Source organism: Ciconia boyciana, chromosome 3, assembly GCF_034638445.1.
Source record: "Ciconia boyciana chromosome 3, ASM3463844v1, whole genome shotgun sequence".
NCBI classification, from domain to species: Eukaryota; Metazoa; Chordata; class Aves; order Ciconiiformes; family Ciconiidae; genus Ciconia; species Ciconia boyciana.
In genome coordinates this window covers 40,835,606-40,854,313 of record NC_132936.1, presented here as the reverse complement: position 1 = coordinate 40,854,313, position 18,708 = coordinate 40,835,606, and positions in this window count along the sequence as shown.

Genomic DNA, 18,708 nt, shown 5'->3' with positions numbered 1-18,708 from the left:
TTGACAGCTTCGCTTCCTTCTCATGGCCGTCATTTGGTCACTCTGTTTTACTCACTGCTATGGCTTGGGAAAACAGAGTGTATATGTAGGGCAATGCTAACTCTAACGCTTTTCCGGTACACACACAGAAAGAGCAAATGGGCGATGGGTCCAACCCACTTGGGAAGGGGGCCATGTCCTGGAGCTACAGAAGCATCTGAAGAGGCTTCCCTCTGGAATCCCAGATTGCTCAGAAACAACTTTATGTGCCACTGTATACACCATTTATACGCCAGATGCTTTTATATGCTGTTACTAGGTCATATTGTCCACTTGTATGTGTGTGCACTTGTGGGTATTCAATACGACACACAGGTGAGCGACACAACCCGGGCATCCTCGTGACAAGAGACGCTATGGGATCACAGAGGGAGAAGCAGGTTTGTTTCCTTCATAACGCCAGCGCAGGCTCAAATCAAATGAGATGGGTAGGACATTTCTGCATGTAATTCTAGAGATATTGCACACCCCATCACTACCAAGCAGCGTTTTCTTTGTCTAGTCTGTATTCCTTTAGGCTCATCTCATTTGGCCTGTGATTATTTAGAGGAAGCAGGTGGAGAATTCCCAGTGAGAGGAATAATGTAGATGGAAATGAACTTGTCTGTGCAATCAGGCTAAACTGTTTTGAGAGAATTCAAGCACATTTGTTGCATGAGAAATTCCAGTTACCAGTATCTTCCACATGACTCTCCACGTTTCTTGCACCTTCATCATTTCGTTGTTCCCCCCCCAAAGACCTCCTTCTATCCCCAGTGGAAATCAGTAATGACAGAATATTATTCATCTCTCTGGCAGTGTAGCTAACAGTATTTGAAACTTACTGTACAGTGTCTGCTACTTTTTCATTTCATACATTATTAGATCTGTTTATCCCAATCTTCTGAAATCTTGTGCCGGCCCGCTCCTTCTAGAGCCTCCAATGTCCTTTCATTTCATTTTAATTCACACACTTCTGGTGGATAAAAATAACAGGGGTTCTGTCTGCTGACAGAAGGGCTGTCAGTAAAGCAAGATTTGCTCGGTGCCTTTTTCACTAAAAGGTTGCCCCATACATCCCTTGGGAAAAGCACTGTTCAGACAGAGGTTAGCCACAGCCAGGAACCAAGGTGCTATTTAAAACCACAAATGTCTTTATCAGTATCTTATCCCTCCAAAGGCTGAATGGAGGACTGACTCAGTCTGCTATGGTCCTGCAGCACATTTCCATAATGGATCTAGATGCACAGTAGCACAACCTGACATTTCATTATTTTTAATAGTGCTGTTGCTGGAAGGAGCTGCTGATGTGAGTGCACATTTCAGCAGCAGGCGGAGGTATTATTGTGGAATCACGGCAGCAAGTGCTGAAAGATATGTGGCTGAGAGAAAAGGCAGTGCCACTGGCAGGACACAGTACACAGAGGAAGATTCAATTACACAATATTTATAGGCCCGTACCTTCTGTTTCAGTGGTGTGCAGCTGCAAAGAAGGAAGAATAAACCTCTTCCCCTACCAGTGCCTCTATGGGGCACTCAGTAGCTCATTAACAGTAACACCTTCTTGACCAAAAAGAGAAAGGACTGCCCTGTGTGTTTGGTTTTGTGCCACAGCCCAAAGTTGCTCCTGACGTGCATACCGCTGTTGGCAGCTTTTGCAAGTGAAGGACGTGCGTCATTCATTTTTTGGAGCAACTGTGTTTTTCTGGAATTATGTGACCTCTTTTCTCCTTCCCCCCTAAGCTTTGCTGCCCTGCCCCGGCAGAAAGGCCGGTTCCTCCTCCGGGGCAGAAACGCTCTGCTCCTCTCCTGGGGCTGCAGGGAGACAGGGGGGCCCTGGCTCGGTCCTGGCCAGAGGATGGGCTGAGTGAACAGCACAGGGGACACCGCTGGGCACGACATGAGAAATCCCTGGACAGGACAGATACCAGTGCAGGCACCTGACAAAAGTCACAGATGGTGCCCCAAGGGATGGCTGGGTTTTGCAGGTGGTTGAGATGGAGTTATGTGAGAAATGGCCAAAATTCACAGATAAGTGGAGGGGAGCGCTGGGGACATTTTGGGAACACAGCCTTGCAAGACCCACAGCACCTTGGTCACTGCGTCAGTAATTGTATATAAAGCTGAGCTTGCCTACGTAACCATATCAGAAACACCAGATTGGGGTATGGAATTTGCAGAACAGGGACCAGTGGGAAGGAGGTAATTTGGGCAGAGTTGTCCATCTGGGAGGAGATGGAAGTACTCCCCAGTCCTGGAAAACAGGACTGTACAGACATGACCCAGAGAGGGAGAGAGGTGCCTGAGGGAGAGCCACGAAGGCCTTAGTGATAGCAGGTTGCAATGACTTTATAACCATCATAAAGGGTGGTTCAGCCTGGAGAAGAAGGCTCTGGGGAGACCTTATAGCAGCCTTCCGGTACCTGAAGAGGGCCTACAAGAAAGCTGGAGAGGGACTTTTTACAAGGGCATGTAGAGATAGGACGAGGGGTAATGGCTTTAAACCGAAAGAGGGTAGATTTAGATTAGATATTAGGAAGAAATTCTTCACTATGAGGGTGGTGAGGCACTGGAACAGGTTGCCCAGAGAAGTTGTGGATGCCCCATCCCTGGAAGTGTTCAAGGCCAGGTTGGATGGGGCTTTGAGCATCCCTGCCCATGGCAGGGGGGTTGGAAGTAGTCCCTTCCAACCCAAACCATTCTATGATTCTATGATTCTATGATTCTATGATTCTATGATCATCTGTCTCCCACTGCGAGACATCACAGGTCAGGGAGGAAATACTAAGCCTTGGGAAGCATTTTATTCTAGCCTGGTACAAAGGAGGGAATTTGCAGACCCTAGAAGCAGCACTGTAGGGACACCCCTTGCTGCAAAGCTTCCTTTGCTCCGTCCTCCGAGGCTCCCAAGGTGCGTTCCCCTGGCCGTGTGCGTTGTTTAGCCGTGCGTAATGTGGGAGCTGGCATGGAGGAAAGGCATGCTGGTGACCACCACCATAGCTCAGCTGAGCTCTTGGGGACCTGCAGGAGAGCAGGGAGCCCCAGAAAGCAGGGGAGATAGAGTAGGTCCCTCCTTTAGAAAAGTGTCTAATCGTATCTCAAAGCTTCCTAATTCTTCAGTGCACTACAATAATGTCTTTACCTACAAAAAGGCCTAAACAGGTCGAATTTTGCCATAGGTACCAAGTGTGCAGCAGTGACTAACTATAATAGGGAAAAATTAGCAAGAGAGATCATCTCCCCTCACCTCTGAAATATATTTTAAATACTTTTAGTACTTTACATTTTCCTTTACCCGCCTCTTTGCATGCAGAATGAGGCAAACCCTCAGCAAACTGATAACTTGACCCTCTGCTAACCCCACACACTGATTGCAATATTGAGTTTTTATAGAAAACATAAAGAGCAATTGATTAAATTTGGAAAAATATTTAGGAGGATTTTTTTTTAAACCCACCTTCCACTACTGCCTTTCACATATTTAGGTGCCAGCTGAGATAGGTGAGTAGAAGTGCCAAAACCTCTGGAATGGGTTACATTATAGAAAATTCAGTGTGCTGCTAGAAAATGAGGAATATTTAATTACACCGAACTCCCCTGAGACAGGATGGGATGGGTCATATGAACAACGCGATTTATCTGTTGCAGGTAAGCAAGCCATGAATAATGAATGGACTCTAATTTAGGAATGTAAATAGAGAGATGCCTGATTTGAGGCACCCAAGTCTAAACAGTTTTGGCATCATTGTACGAATAAAGCAGGCAATTTTGTACAGTTGTCTGGGCTCATAATGGGCCCTGGCTAAATCCAGTTTCCAATACCAAGGTTTCAGGGGAGATTTAATGATGCTGCAAATAGCCCTGCACAAAGCACAGTAATCAGTTACTTCCTTTTAAGTTACAGCAGCATTTTTAACTAAAAAACCCTCTTCTCTGCACATTGCTCAGATTTTCGTTATAGAAACACCACTTACAGTTATCTTAGCTTTGCATGATAGCTAAACCAAATTCACAGTGCTTATCTCTAATATCACCCGCTATTTTTTCAGGATTTGTTAGCCAGGATCTAAGCAGGTTCAGTCCCTCTCTTTGCAGTATTATTTATGTATTTTGATTTGACGATACTTAAGTGGAAAGTGTAAAAGCCCTGGAGGTGGCTCTTTCTGTTGGGACTGGCTGTCTGGCTGAACTAGATGTACAGACCATCACTTACTTGCTTTCTCCCCCATCCCTGCAGCGCCTGCATCCACGCTGCATGGGCACAGCTTTGCCCGGGAGGACGGTCCCAGAGGGGAGCTCAGCTCAGCATCACCCACAGCCACGCATTGGGGTATTTCCTTTCAAAACCAAACTCGGGGATCACATCCCCTGGGGATACAGACAGCTCAGCCCAGACTTCCCACGTCCTGGGTGTCGGTGCGGAGCTGAATGACCCCCACCAGCCCAGCGGTCCCTTTCCCGATGGGTGTCCTCTGGACGCCGTCTCCTGCACAGAGAGCAGCAAGGCTGCCTCACTGGCGTGCTGCCTCGTGGTGTCAAAGCCCAGGGGAGGCGGACAGCAGTGGCTGGGCTACAAAAGTACAAATTATTTCCAAAATAAGATACGCCTCTCCTCATCTTCTCTGTTGCTGACAGAGGTATCACAAACCCATGTTTACCTTCTCTCCCTGCTCCACCAGGTAGGAACAGCCTAGGGAGTCCAGCTTAACCCTCCTTTCCAGAAAAACGTCGAGAAAACTGTTCCTTACATCATGGGCAAAGGTGTTTTCCACTGTGGCTGTGGTGCATCTTAAAAGCAGAGCTTAAAATGGAGTAAATACTTGGGTGAGAGCAAAGCAGAACATTTTAAGGAGTATTGTTGCAGAACAGAGGGAAAAGTGAGTGTGTCTTTGCAGTTGTCTCAGGCTGCTCTGACACTAATGTGGGTGCGCTCGGCCTTCAGATCTACCCACAGATGTTTCATTTTGCATGCCCCGAAAGGAGCTGTTGTCAGAGAAAGGAGGCTCTCAAGAACAAATAGCAGAGGGAGAAAGATGCTCTTGGTGTGACATTTTCAGGCCAAGGAGAGGTCTATGAAGGAGGTCTGTGGGTACATACCCATCACAGTTAGCAAAAAAATAGAAATAATCCCCCCATACAATGATTTCTTATTAGATACTTGCAGTTGAGGCTTCATTTTCTTACCTGAATGTGTTTTTTATTATTCCCAAAATTTGTTGCTTTCATGCATCATGTAAACAAGCACAGCTGATGAATAAATAAGTTGCAGAGTTAATGTGGATAGTTGTCTCTAGCATTACTGAACAAGCTCTGGATCTCTTGAGCTTGTATGTGGGAACATGGTTAAAAATTAATTATTTTCACCACATCCATTTCAGCTTTGCTGTTGTGGTACAAAACATCCCTCAAAGAAACAAGCAAAAAAACCATTCAGCCAAATCAGCGTTTCCTTCTCCTTGTCTTTTCAGTGGGGATTTGGTTGGAAAGACTGGCTGAAGGTGAATTGGGTGTTACTGTATTGCAGGGCAGTTCGGTGATCACAAGATACAAACAGAACAGTAATTAATTTAGAAATTATATTTAATATAGATCAAAATGTAAAGATCATAGTAGAGATCATATACTGTGAGGGGAAAAAAGGAGTTTAGAAACAGGTCATCATATCCATGGCAACATAGGAGGGATCTTTTCAACAAAGACAGGAGTTCCTTGTCTAGCTGTAATTGCCTTATGAACAACAGGTACAGCACTTTGGGGGACTGGTGAGCAGGGGGCTAAGATGCTATTTTGGGAGGACCTTGGTCCCTCTGCAGTGTCAAGTCAGTCCTCAGGAAGCAGAAAGGAAGGAGAACGGCACAAATCGTGAGCAGCACCCAAGCCTGGCTCACCTGGCTCCACCCTCGTCTGCACGCTGGGGTGGGTGGGGGTCTCCCATTTCATCCCCATGCCCACCCAAGGATGAAGTTCAGCACTGCGAAGGCAATGGCACAGATAACGGGGAGAGGGTCTCTCAGAGGAGGGCAGGTACGTTGTGTGGGGAGATGGTTGGGAGAACAGGAGAGAGCAGTCACCCGCCGAGGAAGAGGAGCAGCCGCAGCTGGTGGCAGGGGTCCTCCTCGGCGGGAAGCCTGAGCCGCGGATCCTCGCGCTGCATAGGACTTCGCACTGCCTGTAGAGAAACACCTCTGGACTGTTTTTCCATGCTGACAGGCCACATAAGGGTCTTCGGCACATATTTAGTGAATATCTGTGTGAGTTCAGAGTGAGCAAAATTGGAGCCTGCTCTTTATGTCCCCTGAAGAATTTCTTTTTTTAATTGACCTCCAAAAGTCACCCACAACCAACTCTTTTACACAGTACAGTTAATGACACAAATCTCTCTGCTTTAACTGATGTACCTATACAGACAAGTAGAGGTATAAACAACCTTAGTAGCATTCATAGTTAGGTGCCTAGCAGGAGAGTTTACTTTAAAAGCTGTACCAATTAGTCTTTTACAGATGTCTACACAGTAATAATAAGAAAAAAAAAAGATTCTTAGAATGTGTGTAGAGATTAATATTTATTTACCTGTCTACTGAGCTATTTATTTATTTATTCATTCATATTTAAGCAGGTTCCTCACTTGCCTTTGCCTTAATGTGGTGCTACAAAGGTACAGTCAATCATTTCTCAATCACAGTTATAAGCAAAGCAGACGTCTTTCTTATTAACATGATGCTAGATCTCACCCCTCAAATAAAATAGATGAGGCACAAGTCTGGAGGGATGGGAAGAAATTGTCTCTCATGCAAACTGTTTTTGATTTCTTCACGCCACTCTGAATTTCCCACATATGTTTTCAGCAGACTCCGTGTAGCTTCCAGGTGCTTGCGGCTGCTACTTATTTGCTCAACTACAATTTGATGTTTTCTGATGCTGTCTCTTTTACAGAACTTGAACAAGATTCCTATTTTCTGTGTCTTCATGACCATCTCCTTCTGTCCAGAAGGCAGATCCACTTAATAATGTGATTTCTTGCATTTCACCCTTCATTTTACTTACAAATCACTGTGCATTGCCAGTGCAGCCCTTTCAGCTCCATGCTGCCAATAAAGCTTTCCTCTGCCAAGTTCAAGATGATCAGGATCTTTTCCAGAATGTGACCTTCATCGTTAATAGATGACATGAATATGACAAGCCCCAGGATTTTGCCTGCTCGAGCAGGAATAGCCAAATTCTAGCACTATTTTGCTCCCATTCACTCAGCTGATTGCCCACAAGGCAATGAGGGCTCGTGTCACATCAAACACTAGGAAGGGAGTTAGAAGCTCAGCAAAGCTGCTACTTGAGGGTCTTGTTACGCAGCCATCTTTCATGATGCTGTGCTCTTGGGGTGCACTTGACTGCGCATGACTGGTTGACATCCTCAGTAACCAATGGTAGCTCCCTAAAATTGTGCTGACTCAGCTGCCACCGCAAGAGCACACCAGTGTCCAGGGCTGCCAAGTCTGGGAGCAGTGTCAGGCAAAAATAACTTGCGTACTTGAAGTCAGTAACAGAAGAGTTGTCCAACAATGATCTGTTGGCTACTTCTTAGAGTCACCTGTGCAGTATAGCTTAGGGGAATCCAAGATATATCGCAGTTGTCTCCCAGCACCTAGCACTGGAATTGGTAAGCATAGCATGGATGTGGATAATGAAGGCTTGGTGTCTATATGACAGTCAGTATGGATAAGAGAAAGCTGCTTTGCATTGGCTGTGTGTTACAGCTGTATCTGGAGTGAGAAAAATAACTCACAGGTTCTAGCAAGCTGGTAGAAGGAACCCCAAACTTTAATTTATGTGTTTATCACTTAGTAAATAGAGGTGTTTGCTACTTCTGTTTCTAAAAGACACTGATATTGCTGGGAGAGATGCAATGCTGTGTGAGCTCCCACTTCCTTCTGCTGGAATGTTGTCCAGGAGCTATTCAAGTGTCCTTCTGCAGTGGCAAGGCTTAATCTTTACACCCATAGGGCAAGAATAGAAATGAAAAAGTCATAATGGGCTTGTTTGAGTGGACAAGTGTGTAAAATAATAGTAAATTTGAGAGTTCAGAAATGCCAAAATAGCTTTGGACTATATTACTTATGCCTGAAAGGGATGCACACAGCTCAACAGTCAAATTTCATTTGCCTTTGGGGTTCTATACACACAGAACCTGTATTTAATCCCCTTTTGGCTCATCTGCAAGAAAAAGAAAGGATCTGGATAAAACCGTAGGTGAAATCTCAGGAACTGGTTCAGATCCTGGGTTGGGCATAGGTATCCTGTGTGAGCCTGGGTAAGTCACATCATTGCTACCTGCAAAGAAAGGAAATAGGGAGAGCAGAATGAAATGTTTTCATTTGCTCTGTGCTGTCTGATGAAATGAGAGCTTTTATCAAAATTCCTAAGCTTTTTTTTTTCCCTAATAAATATATTTTGAAAAAAAATCTCAAACGAGGTGTCCTTTAATGAAAACTTGAAAGACCCTGTTTGCCAAGGAGATGTGCGAAGGGAAGAAAGAGACTTTTCATGACCAGCTTGTCTTTCCTCAACCTCTCTCTGCTGCATCTCCTTGGACTTCACCTTCCTCAGCTCAGAAGTGTTTTTACACTGGGACAGTTACTCTGTCAGCTCTCTTCCTCTCTTTCTGCACAAAGCTAAGCAGAGACGTGGCATGGGCAGCTTAGCTACTCTCCACCTGCAGATGACTACACCTTGGCTGCCAGTACTTTTATGCAGCGGGGATGGGGATGCCCATCACCATGCTTACACAAAACCTAGGTGTTTAGTTCGTAAGTGAAGCTGTATAGCCTCTGCTCACAAGCACACTGAGGACTGGGACATTGTCCCACAGGATCTGGCATAACAGGGCTCGTAAATAGTTACAGCCTCTCGTTACTGCTCGTAGAAATTAAAATATGATGCCTAGGTAGTGTGTGGGTGGAAGAAAAGGAGCAGAAGTGGCAGCACCATAGGATTTTTTATCTCTTTGGAAGGTCACTTGGAGAGAGGTGCTTCCCCAAAAAGCATACGTGAGCACCTGCAGGGGTGTACAGAGGAGCACGATGAAGCAGAGAGGAGCTAGGACTACGGCTGGTGACAAATGCTGACGGACTGGGAAAATTTCTCAGTTCACAGGCAAAATTTCTGTGCAAAGCTAGAAGCGAGACCCTAGGAAGATCATTAGAGAAGTCATCAAGGGTAACGTAGGGACGCACCAGCGCAAGGAGCTGTGAGAAGTGAGCCCCAAATACCTTAGTAAGCCATGCACTGCGGGTGCGGAAGATCAGAGATAAGTTTTTTGCCTGAATCTATCAGAAGATGGGTGTCAAATGCTGGCATTCCTGAGCTAGTTTAAGGCAAGGCTTGTTTTTCTGCTGGTATTTGTTGTTGTTGTTAATAACTTTGGCAGGTCTTGGCCTCATCCTAATGTAGAAAGTAGGAAAAAACCTGAAAACTCAGAAAATGTTTTTCAGGGCAGGAAACTCATTTGGTTAATGCTAAAAGGATTTTCTAATACAACACAGCTCTACAGTAGGGACATTTAATTCCTCTCAGAGCTGGGTTTAAATTTGTACTTACACTGAAAATGTATTAAATTAACATTAAAAAAAAACATTTTAAAAACAGGCTAATACATGCTGTCATGTTCTATTTCAGCGCAATTGCATACTGAGAAATTACGATAAATGACAGACTATTTATACCAGAAATACCAATAGGCCTTTAACTATAGCAATGGAAATTATGCTACTCTAATTAAAATTGGTAAATGGGTATATTCAGTTTTTAATGAAAATATTCTTCCATGCATTTCCAATCTCTAGTGCTATTTCATTTTGTCTATAGTGGACAAGGAATTAATTACTTCAATTGGACTTTAAATCTCCATGAATACACTGGTAATCAAAGACTTCTTCTATTAGCACTTAGATGAGCTATTCTGCTATAAACGAACCGGTAGAGATCTGCACTAACTGCAAAGTTGCTTTCACTTTGGGAATTAGATGGAACAAATGTTAGGTAGTTATGAGCACTGACCAGCTGGCCCGAGCTGTTTGTGCTGTGCAGGGGATTAGCTACAACAGCGAGACATCCTGAGTGTATGCAATTCAGCAAAGCGACGAGGTGCTTTTAGAAGTGTGATTAAGTGGAGTACATTTTTTTGTCATTACAGCCTGGAAATGACAGGCCACCCCAGGTCTAACTGAAAGGCAAATAGGAGGCCGGCTGAAGGGAAATGGGCAGAAAAAAAGTCAAATGAGAGAACTACAGAAAACCTGGGGCCAAGGCTTTCTCATCGCTTCCCTGTCTGCTGCTACTGCTGGGTTTGTTCTAGCCACCCTGGTCCCCTTTCCTGTCAGTAGAGGGAAGGTATGGACTTGCCATGGAAGGGTTTGCCATGGAATACTCAGTGGTTTCTGTGATATTTCTGGATAAGCCCCATAGAGTAGTAAAAAAATGGCAGTCTTCATAGCCCTTCCTCTTACCATGTTTAATCTTCTGGTGATTTTTTGTACAATTCCCATGCCAGCAAATGCCATCCCTCCTCCGCTGCTAATACTGATAGGAAGCAGAGGTAGAGCATCACTTGCCATCTGGGACACGCAGCAGCTGCTCTTTCCAGGTGCTCCAAGAGAAAACCAGTCTCTTTGTGCATTACAAGCCTTTTTTAAAGGGGGCGAAGGATTAAAGCATCTTAAATTCATCAATAAGTAAGCCCTTGAGATTTTAACAGTGGACTACAGAAGATGGCATACGCTTTTGTGCAAGCGTATCACGGCAGTAACTAGACATTAATGAATGAGAGCCTTCGGTGCAGCTATGTTGTCTGCATTAATCTTGATCAAAGGGATGTCTGATTTCCACAGGCTCACAGGCGTTGCAATCCTCCATCGTCTCAGTGCTGCAAGCAGCCATCGTGGTATCTGCCATCACCTGTGTGGAGACCACTCTGCATGGTGCTGGGTGGCTGAGCAGCACCACGGTGCAGGGCAGCCCAGCTCCTGAAGATCACTCCTGGATGTTCTTCTCCAACGGGACATGTCCCAGTTGGCCTCCTGAAGCCCCACTTCTAGTGATCATCCCCTTAAATCTGCCTGGAGCCATGACCAAGAGCACTGGCAACATTTTGCGGGTGGTGCTCCAGCCTGTCAGGAGCTGCAGTACCTTCAGGGTAAAATAAAGCTGATTCAGGAAAGTGGGATCAGACTTTCAAAGGCTTAATACAAAGTGGCCAAGGTTTGGCCTCCCCTGTGGCCAGCATGTTGTTGTTCTTAACAACAGTTTTGTTTGCCTGCATTGAAAAGTCTTGATTGCAACTCAAGGAAAGATGCTTTGTAATTCCTGCTGTAAAATAAGGCCTCCCAACAAATCACAGCCCAGAAAATTGGATGGTTTCCCTTCACAACTGATCCTGGTACTTGCTTTATTTCCTGCTATATGGTCTATTGTTTCAGTGAAAGAGCTACTGTGTAGATTGATAGGTGGAAAGTATTACCTTCTGACTGTGTTTGTGCAAAGGCCAGGACCCTGATTCCTTATCCACAGGGGCCACAGGACATTACTAGAATAACAGCTCCGCAGTATGTGCAGCACAGAGAGGGACTGTATAGAGTTCAATAGGAAAGGAGTCACTAACTAGTGCACTAATGCCTTTTTTTTGATATTGTATATGAGATTTAATTACAACTCTAGATTTATTGGGACCATTCAATGGGGAGTTACTCATTAAAATCATTCTTATTCTTTGCATACGTAATTTTACCTTATTCCATGTACCAACGCAAAACTATAACATCAGAAAATCTCCAAGTTGCAGACTTGGGCCCAGGTATCACCGTATCCCTCCCCTGCTCTGTTTGCATCTATTCTTGACAGTACTCAGGCAGTCTAATGGGCTCCATGGACCAGCCACTCATGTTCTTTGTGGCCTGGCTCGAGAGTTTCGCCTGATCTCTATCTTTTTCCTCCACAAGTGGTGCTTGCACAGGAATCCAAATTCACTGCAACAAGCCCCTTTCTCTTAACACTCAGGACAACAGAAAACCAGAATAAAACAATGTGTCAGTCCAAAACACTTCATGTAATAGAGTTCTTCTTTTTTTTCCTTCTCATAATACAATTTATTTCCCAAGAGTCATTATTTTCCGCTTGCTCTACCCGTGCATTTAGTAAACTAAAAACGAAGCTACCCATTTCGGTCAGGCTCTGCTGACTTCCTGTATACGCTTTGCTGCCATAGGAAAAATACTGTGCTCTGTCTGAATGTTTTCCTGAGGCTGATATGTTTTTTTTCTGTAACTTATTGTCTATTCTGTTAAACAGTATATTAAACAACTTTATTTTAGCCACGGTACTAATATCCTTTTTCTTTCTGAAAGTAAACATATCGTGGCGAGTAGTACTGACTCCAAAGTCTTAAAAAAATAGTGATATTTCATGCAGCTTTTAATTTGACTTTCAGAAAGTTTGTTTTCATCAGTTTTTCAAAAGTCTCTACCTGACTGTTTACAGCTACACCTTTTGCTGAAAAGTTTTAACCAGCAACACAGCTAGGAGAGCTTTTTTTTTTTTCCCTGATGTGATGTTGTTTTTGTAGATAGAGTTCTGGGCTTGTTAGAAAGTACAGTGATAAATACCACCTCCTGCTTCCAGCCTTATTAGGGACATGCTGATGTATTTTCACAACATGCCCACTGCAGTTAGTGGTAGATGAAGGTTCACGGTCACTCACAGGAGCAAAGAAGAAGAAGAACTGCAGAAGAAAGAAGTGCTTGGTATGAAGTTAAAAAAAAAATATTTGTGTTCATTAGAGGATCTTTGTAATGCGTGCATTTTGCAGCAGACCAGAGAGCTGGGGTTACAACGGACTGCTCTCATGGCAAGAAAGATCTTGTTGCAGAAGAATTACCCTAGGAGGTTTTATTAATGTCCTTTTTGGGTTAATATAATCAACAATACCAATTCAGTAGAAAGATGAAAGGGAAAGAAAGCCCCATGACCTGCAGAGAAATGCAATCTCCTGAAGTCTAGAAACTTAACTGAAGGTAAATTGTCTAAGCAATGGTCCAGGAGCAGACAAGATACAACCCAAAGCTTTAAATATTTGCTTAAAGGAAATGCCCTTCAGAAATTTGTCAGAATAAAGTTGATGTAGAGAGACTTGTTCAGAGGTAGGACTGAGCATTTATAGAAAAGTGTTGACTGACTAAAGGCTAGGTTCTATTGGAAATCAAGCTGCAGAGGGCCATGCATTTGAAATGCAGAGATGCCATCTGAGTGTGATGAAAAGATGCAGAACAACTGGAGAGGCAAAGGACCAGCGTGGGGTTTACTGCTACAACCACTGGAACTGAGCTGAAGAAGGGCAAGGGAGAAGGAAGGAGGTGATCCTACATAAGGGAAGAAATGTCCCAGGCACAGGTGGGGGGAAAAAAAAACATTCACAGCTTGAGAGAGTGGAAAACTGGAAGGATCAGGCATTTTAGGTGAGTAATAGAGGGGGCAAGGGGAAAAACAAGGCACTGAGAGAGCTGAGTAGAGACAGGACATGCTGGGACAGGGAAAGGAGGGGCAGCTGGTATCAAGATGCATCAAAAAATGAAAAAAGCCATGGATGGCAGGAAGGGGGAGAGAAATACAGCTCTAGCTATGGCACTGTGGACAGATTGTGGAAGGCAGAGGGAACAGGCACAGTGGCCGGATTAGAGAGACTTGCAGAAACTGAAATAGGATTTTCTATCCCCATTCAGATGCCTGTAGTTTAAAGTCACCAATATCTTTTTTATGAGGATGCCATGGTAGCTGCTTGAAACTACCCAAGCAGAGTGCAGGAAGAGACATCAGCTGGTGAAGATTTATAAATTTGCAAGAAGTGTCTGCCCAAGGAGGGTGTAAAGCAAAGGGCAATCTCATAATGTCACAGCGACCTCCCTGCCTGCAAAAAGGAACATCTCCGCCTTTCTCCTTCCTCCCATGCCATTCAGTTCCCATCCCCTTCCTGGAAGAAAGTGAGAAAACAGATATTTCCCTAAGGGCCAACCGTAAAGGATTCATTCAAGGGACAACTAAGCAAGAATAAATTAGAAAAGAAAGCAGTGGGATTTGCTGGGTGACTGGAAATGTGGTGGAAGAAGAGTTAAAGGTTGCCAGGAATAGTGCCAGAGAGATAGAAAATGCTATGAATTTGTCCGTGAAGATAAATAAAGGGAAGCAGGCATGAGGAGGCAAGGTATGTTCTGCTGCATGGTGTAATGAAGATGCTATTACAGCTTCCACTGATGGAGAAATTGAACATATGCCAAAACACTGCAGCCTTGAAGAATAAAAAAAATTTAAAAATTGAGTTTGAGAGTCTCCTGGAAGATCAGAGACCTGTAAGTTCACAATTAACGTGCCTGAAAATTGTCCTGCCCCTGCTGAGAGGCAAGCAGCACATAACTGTTTGGCATAAGGGGGTTGGAAAGGATCAGCTCTCCCTGCCAATGGAGCCCCGTCTGCGTGGGCACGGAGCGGCTTTACTGGTGCAGGGGCAGCCTGGCTGGCCATGCTGGACCACAGTGGGATGCTAATAAATCCTCCAGCACACCAAAATAGCTGTCTGTGCATAATCCACTCTCTCAGATCTGCCCAAAGGGCTGGGTATTGCTTTTGTAGCAAGATTTCTCACAGTACATTAGGTGACTCTCAGGGCCTGTTACAGACATAGACACCTACTGAAACCTGCTGGAGATGCTGAACTTTGGGAATGGGACCACTGCTCATGGTGCTAGGGCCTCCTGGCAGTGAAATACAGCATTGTTGTTGGTTGTCTGAAGGGTCAAAGCCACAATATTTTTGAAAATTAAGTTATAGGGAGCCCATGTGTGTATTTAGCTATAGGACAAAATCCCTCGGCCTCTCTTGCCTGAAACTAAAGCCTGACACTGCAGTTTTGGAAGCATCCATGTGGCTAGACACAGCATGACCAACTGGTGTCATGGGCAGGCAAAACAGAGCTACCTGAAGGTGAAGGGCAAAGAGTTGCACTGAGGACATGATGTTGTGTGGCGTGCATGTATTTATGACTAAGCATCCAGTTATTTGTAGGTGCCACAGAAGCAGAGAGTTTTTAGTAATATTCAAATTCTGTGCATTTCTATAACCAACCCAAAACACTCACTGTATGTGTCTCAGGATATGATGGAAGATTAATGCAGGATGTAAAGGAAATGTAAATACCTTCTTAGCTCCATGAAGCTTACAGGCTGGATATTTCTAGGTTTTTTTTCACCAAGATGCCTTCAGGTTAGTGGCTGTGGCAAATATTAATTAGGCGAAGAGAGTGCTTGACCTATTGAACAGTGTTCTACAGTTATAATCATATATAGGGCAATAAAAACATAAATCAATAACATTGGGTGTTCAGTGCTCGTTGCAAGATTTACTTAGGATCAGCTGAAGAGTTTCAAATGCATCTGAGTGAAAGGGGTAGGTCAAATACATTATGCAGCATAAAATTAGCCTACTCTGACATTTTCACAATGGATGAACTTCCAAGTGCAGAGGGGATGATGAAAATTGCTTGTGTCCCTCATGATAAGTACATTTTCTATAAAGATAGATGGTAACATCTCTGGTTCCTAAAATCCCTGTTTAACATATAGCGTATGAAATACTTAACAAATCAGGGGAAACACAGCAAAGAGTGTGAATGCTCTGATAAAGAATAAAGCCTGATTAACCTCTCAGCCTTTACTGATTGCTTTTTGGCATCCGTTCAGCTGAGCAGGTCGCTCACGTGATGTTTGTGCAAAGCAGCAGTCGTGACCTGCGGCATGGCTTCAGTCCGCAAGGACCTGAGATGCTGGTCTGGCTCCAGTGCCGAGAGCGGTGCTCCGAGCAGCCCTCACTGCTCCACTTGAGGAAGCATCTGAGAGCATGTTTTGGTCTGCGGCCCCTGGGCCTCCTGCCTTTTCCCATATTTTCCATGCTCACGCCTGCGTGGGCTTTCAGACTGTTCCTCAGCCCTATGAAGTTTGAGGCAGATTGTTTCTGATTCAGATCCCACCCACTGAAAAGCACACACATCTTGTGTACACTGTAAGGACACATCCACCATACACAGCCTGATGCCAGGCAGCCTTATAATACACTTTTATTAAGCGTGTGTGGTAGGGTACAAGGCCTAAAAGGATCACTATGATCATCTTGCCTGTCGTGCTGCTCAGCACAGACTGAAGGACAATCCCGGATGAATCATCGTTTGAAGTATTCAGCAGCACTGAGAAAGGCACTTAATTTCTTTAAAAATTCTGGTCCTGGAGCGGCTCCCATCACCACTACTAACATGTTACAGTGCTTAGCTCCTCTTTGCAGTAAATTTGTACATCTTTATTTTCTATCTGACTGTATTTAGGCTAAAAATAGCTGTTTATTTTGGGTGTCCTTTCCCTGGGTAGGTAAGATAAGCTTGTGATGAAGTTAGAGCTTAACCTATGTTTAATAACCTGAGAACTCCCAGAGTGTCTCAAGATTTTCCAAACTGCTAATGCTCATACTTCACTGTGGACCTGGTCCAATTTTTCATCCTTCTCTTCCGTTTGTAGATCCAAAGGTTGCACATTTGTCTTTGCCTAGTCCTGAGAGCTCATGTTCAGCTGGTTGTGGTGACCACTGTCCACATACCTTTCTCAAAGTCATGTTCATAGGAAGTTTTCTACACAAGTATACCTTCCCCTCTCCACACCATAGGTACTCCTGGAGGCTATGGGTTTGGTTCGAGAAAGAGCTCAAGCCGCACAAGAAGCCAGGTCTCTGCAGTGGACCCACCACTGCGTGTCCTTTTTTACTGAAAGACTCCTTGCCAAAGCAGACTGATTTCTGTCCTCACTCATTCCTCTTATTTACATGCCTTAATTTTGAGGGAACCATGAAAATACCAGTGTTTGAAGCTGACTTTGAGAATATTCCTCATCCTAGCCTGAGAGGAATGAAGGTTTTGGGGGATAGTTGGGGTCACTGCATGACCTGGCTTCTGTCCAGTGCCAATTTTCATCCAAAATAGACATGCAATGGAAAAACTTTTTTTTTTCTTTTTTTCCTGGTGAAAATGCCAGAAGATCAGCTGTTCTCACTCTATCCTTAATTATGTATCAAAGGAACATCCTGTTCCCACAATATTTTACATAATGGCCAGCCAACAGGATAAATTAATGCAGGAACAGGCAGGGAACAAAGCTGGGGGAAAAAATGAGAAGAGCTGCTGAAACAAAGGAAAGCCGTGCCGTGTAGGACAGAGAAAATGGCAGATAAGAAAGGTGCCAGGAAATAATAATACTGAGTAGAAACACATACTTCAAACCACTGGGAGAAACAGAATGATGCGATGGAAAGATAGAAGGACTCCAGCGTATGCAGATGGAAAACACAGGGAAGCATCCAGCATCCATCATCACATCTGTTCCTGTATCCTGTTCCTACAGGAGTCAGTGAACAGTTCCTGATCTTCCTGACAGCTGCTCATTCTCTATGTGTCCATGTCCTGGTGCACCCAGTGGTCCCACCATCTTCCACCTCTCACCTTCTCACCTAGCTATCACCTCATCACCCTGGCCCATATGCCTGACATCGCATGTATAAGTGCTTAAGTCCTGAGAAATAAAAAATAAAAGGGTTGATTTTTTTGCTGAAGTCCTCATATCAAATACATGGAGAAGCTGTGCTTAGACACGTGGTCACCAGCCCTTCAAGCTTTTTTGTTTTATCCTTTAGATGATGGTTTCCAGGCTCTGGTGCACCAGTGAGGACAGGCAATAATCCTCAGGACCATTTTGACTCTGTATTTCTCTCTTACAGATCAGATGGTGTGAGTGCAGAGACCTCTATGGGAAACTGTCCAGCTTGGCAGCTGTGTGTGGGCCACAGTGTCTGGAAACTGCTGCCATCGACCCCTCCAGCTCTCTATTCGGAGGACCCCCATCCATAGGGAATGTGTGGAATCTTTACCCTTGTCTTCCTCTTTCCTCTGGGAAGTGAGCGAGCAGAGATGACAGAAGAAAGGCCCAACTCCTTTAGCAACAGAACAAGGTTGAGAAAATTGCAGCCATGCTTCTGCATTCTCGTTAACAGGAACTTTAATCTAAAAGCATGGAGTTTTGGTTTTAATCTAAAACCAAATAGTTTATTTGCCTCTGCCAAGCCGATTGCTGCTGCATGGGAACGTTTGTCTCTGAAAATTCTTGACTCTTGATGATGAATGCAGCTGTCAGAGTAAGGTAACAGTTGTGATCGCTGCAGTGAATTCAGCGTGATATCAGTTTCAGGGCGAGGACAGAGGAATAGATGTGACAGCAGAAACAGTGGGATGCAGCGAGGATGGAAATGCTCTGCGCTCCTTACTGTGTTTGTGCTTTTCAGACCAAAGCCAGGAGTACATCCAAACCATTCCCCACAGGGGAGAGGAGAGGTAGGGCAAGACTGTGTGTTTTGGATGCACTTTGCCTCTCTGGGTTTTCATTTACATATGCTGGGGTCTTTCATCATCTCCCCTGCATCATGCTATTTCTCCCCCTAGTTCAGATTATGAGTTTTTGTCCTGCTGTCTCTGAACAACATTTAAATGCACCTTCACAGTTATCTGAAGCAAATGAGCTTCCAGCCACCACTGCTAACATTTTCAAGCACCATTGCCAGTGCTTC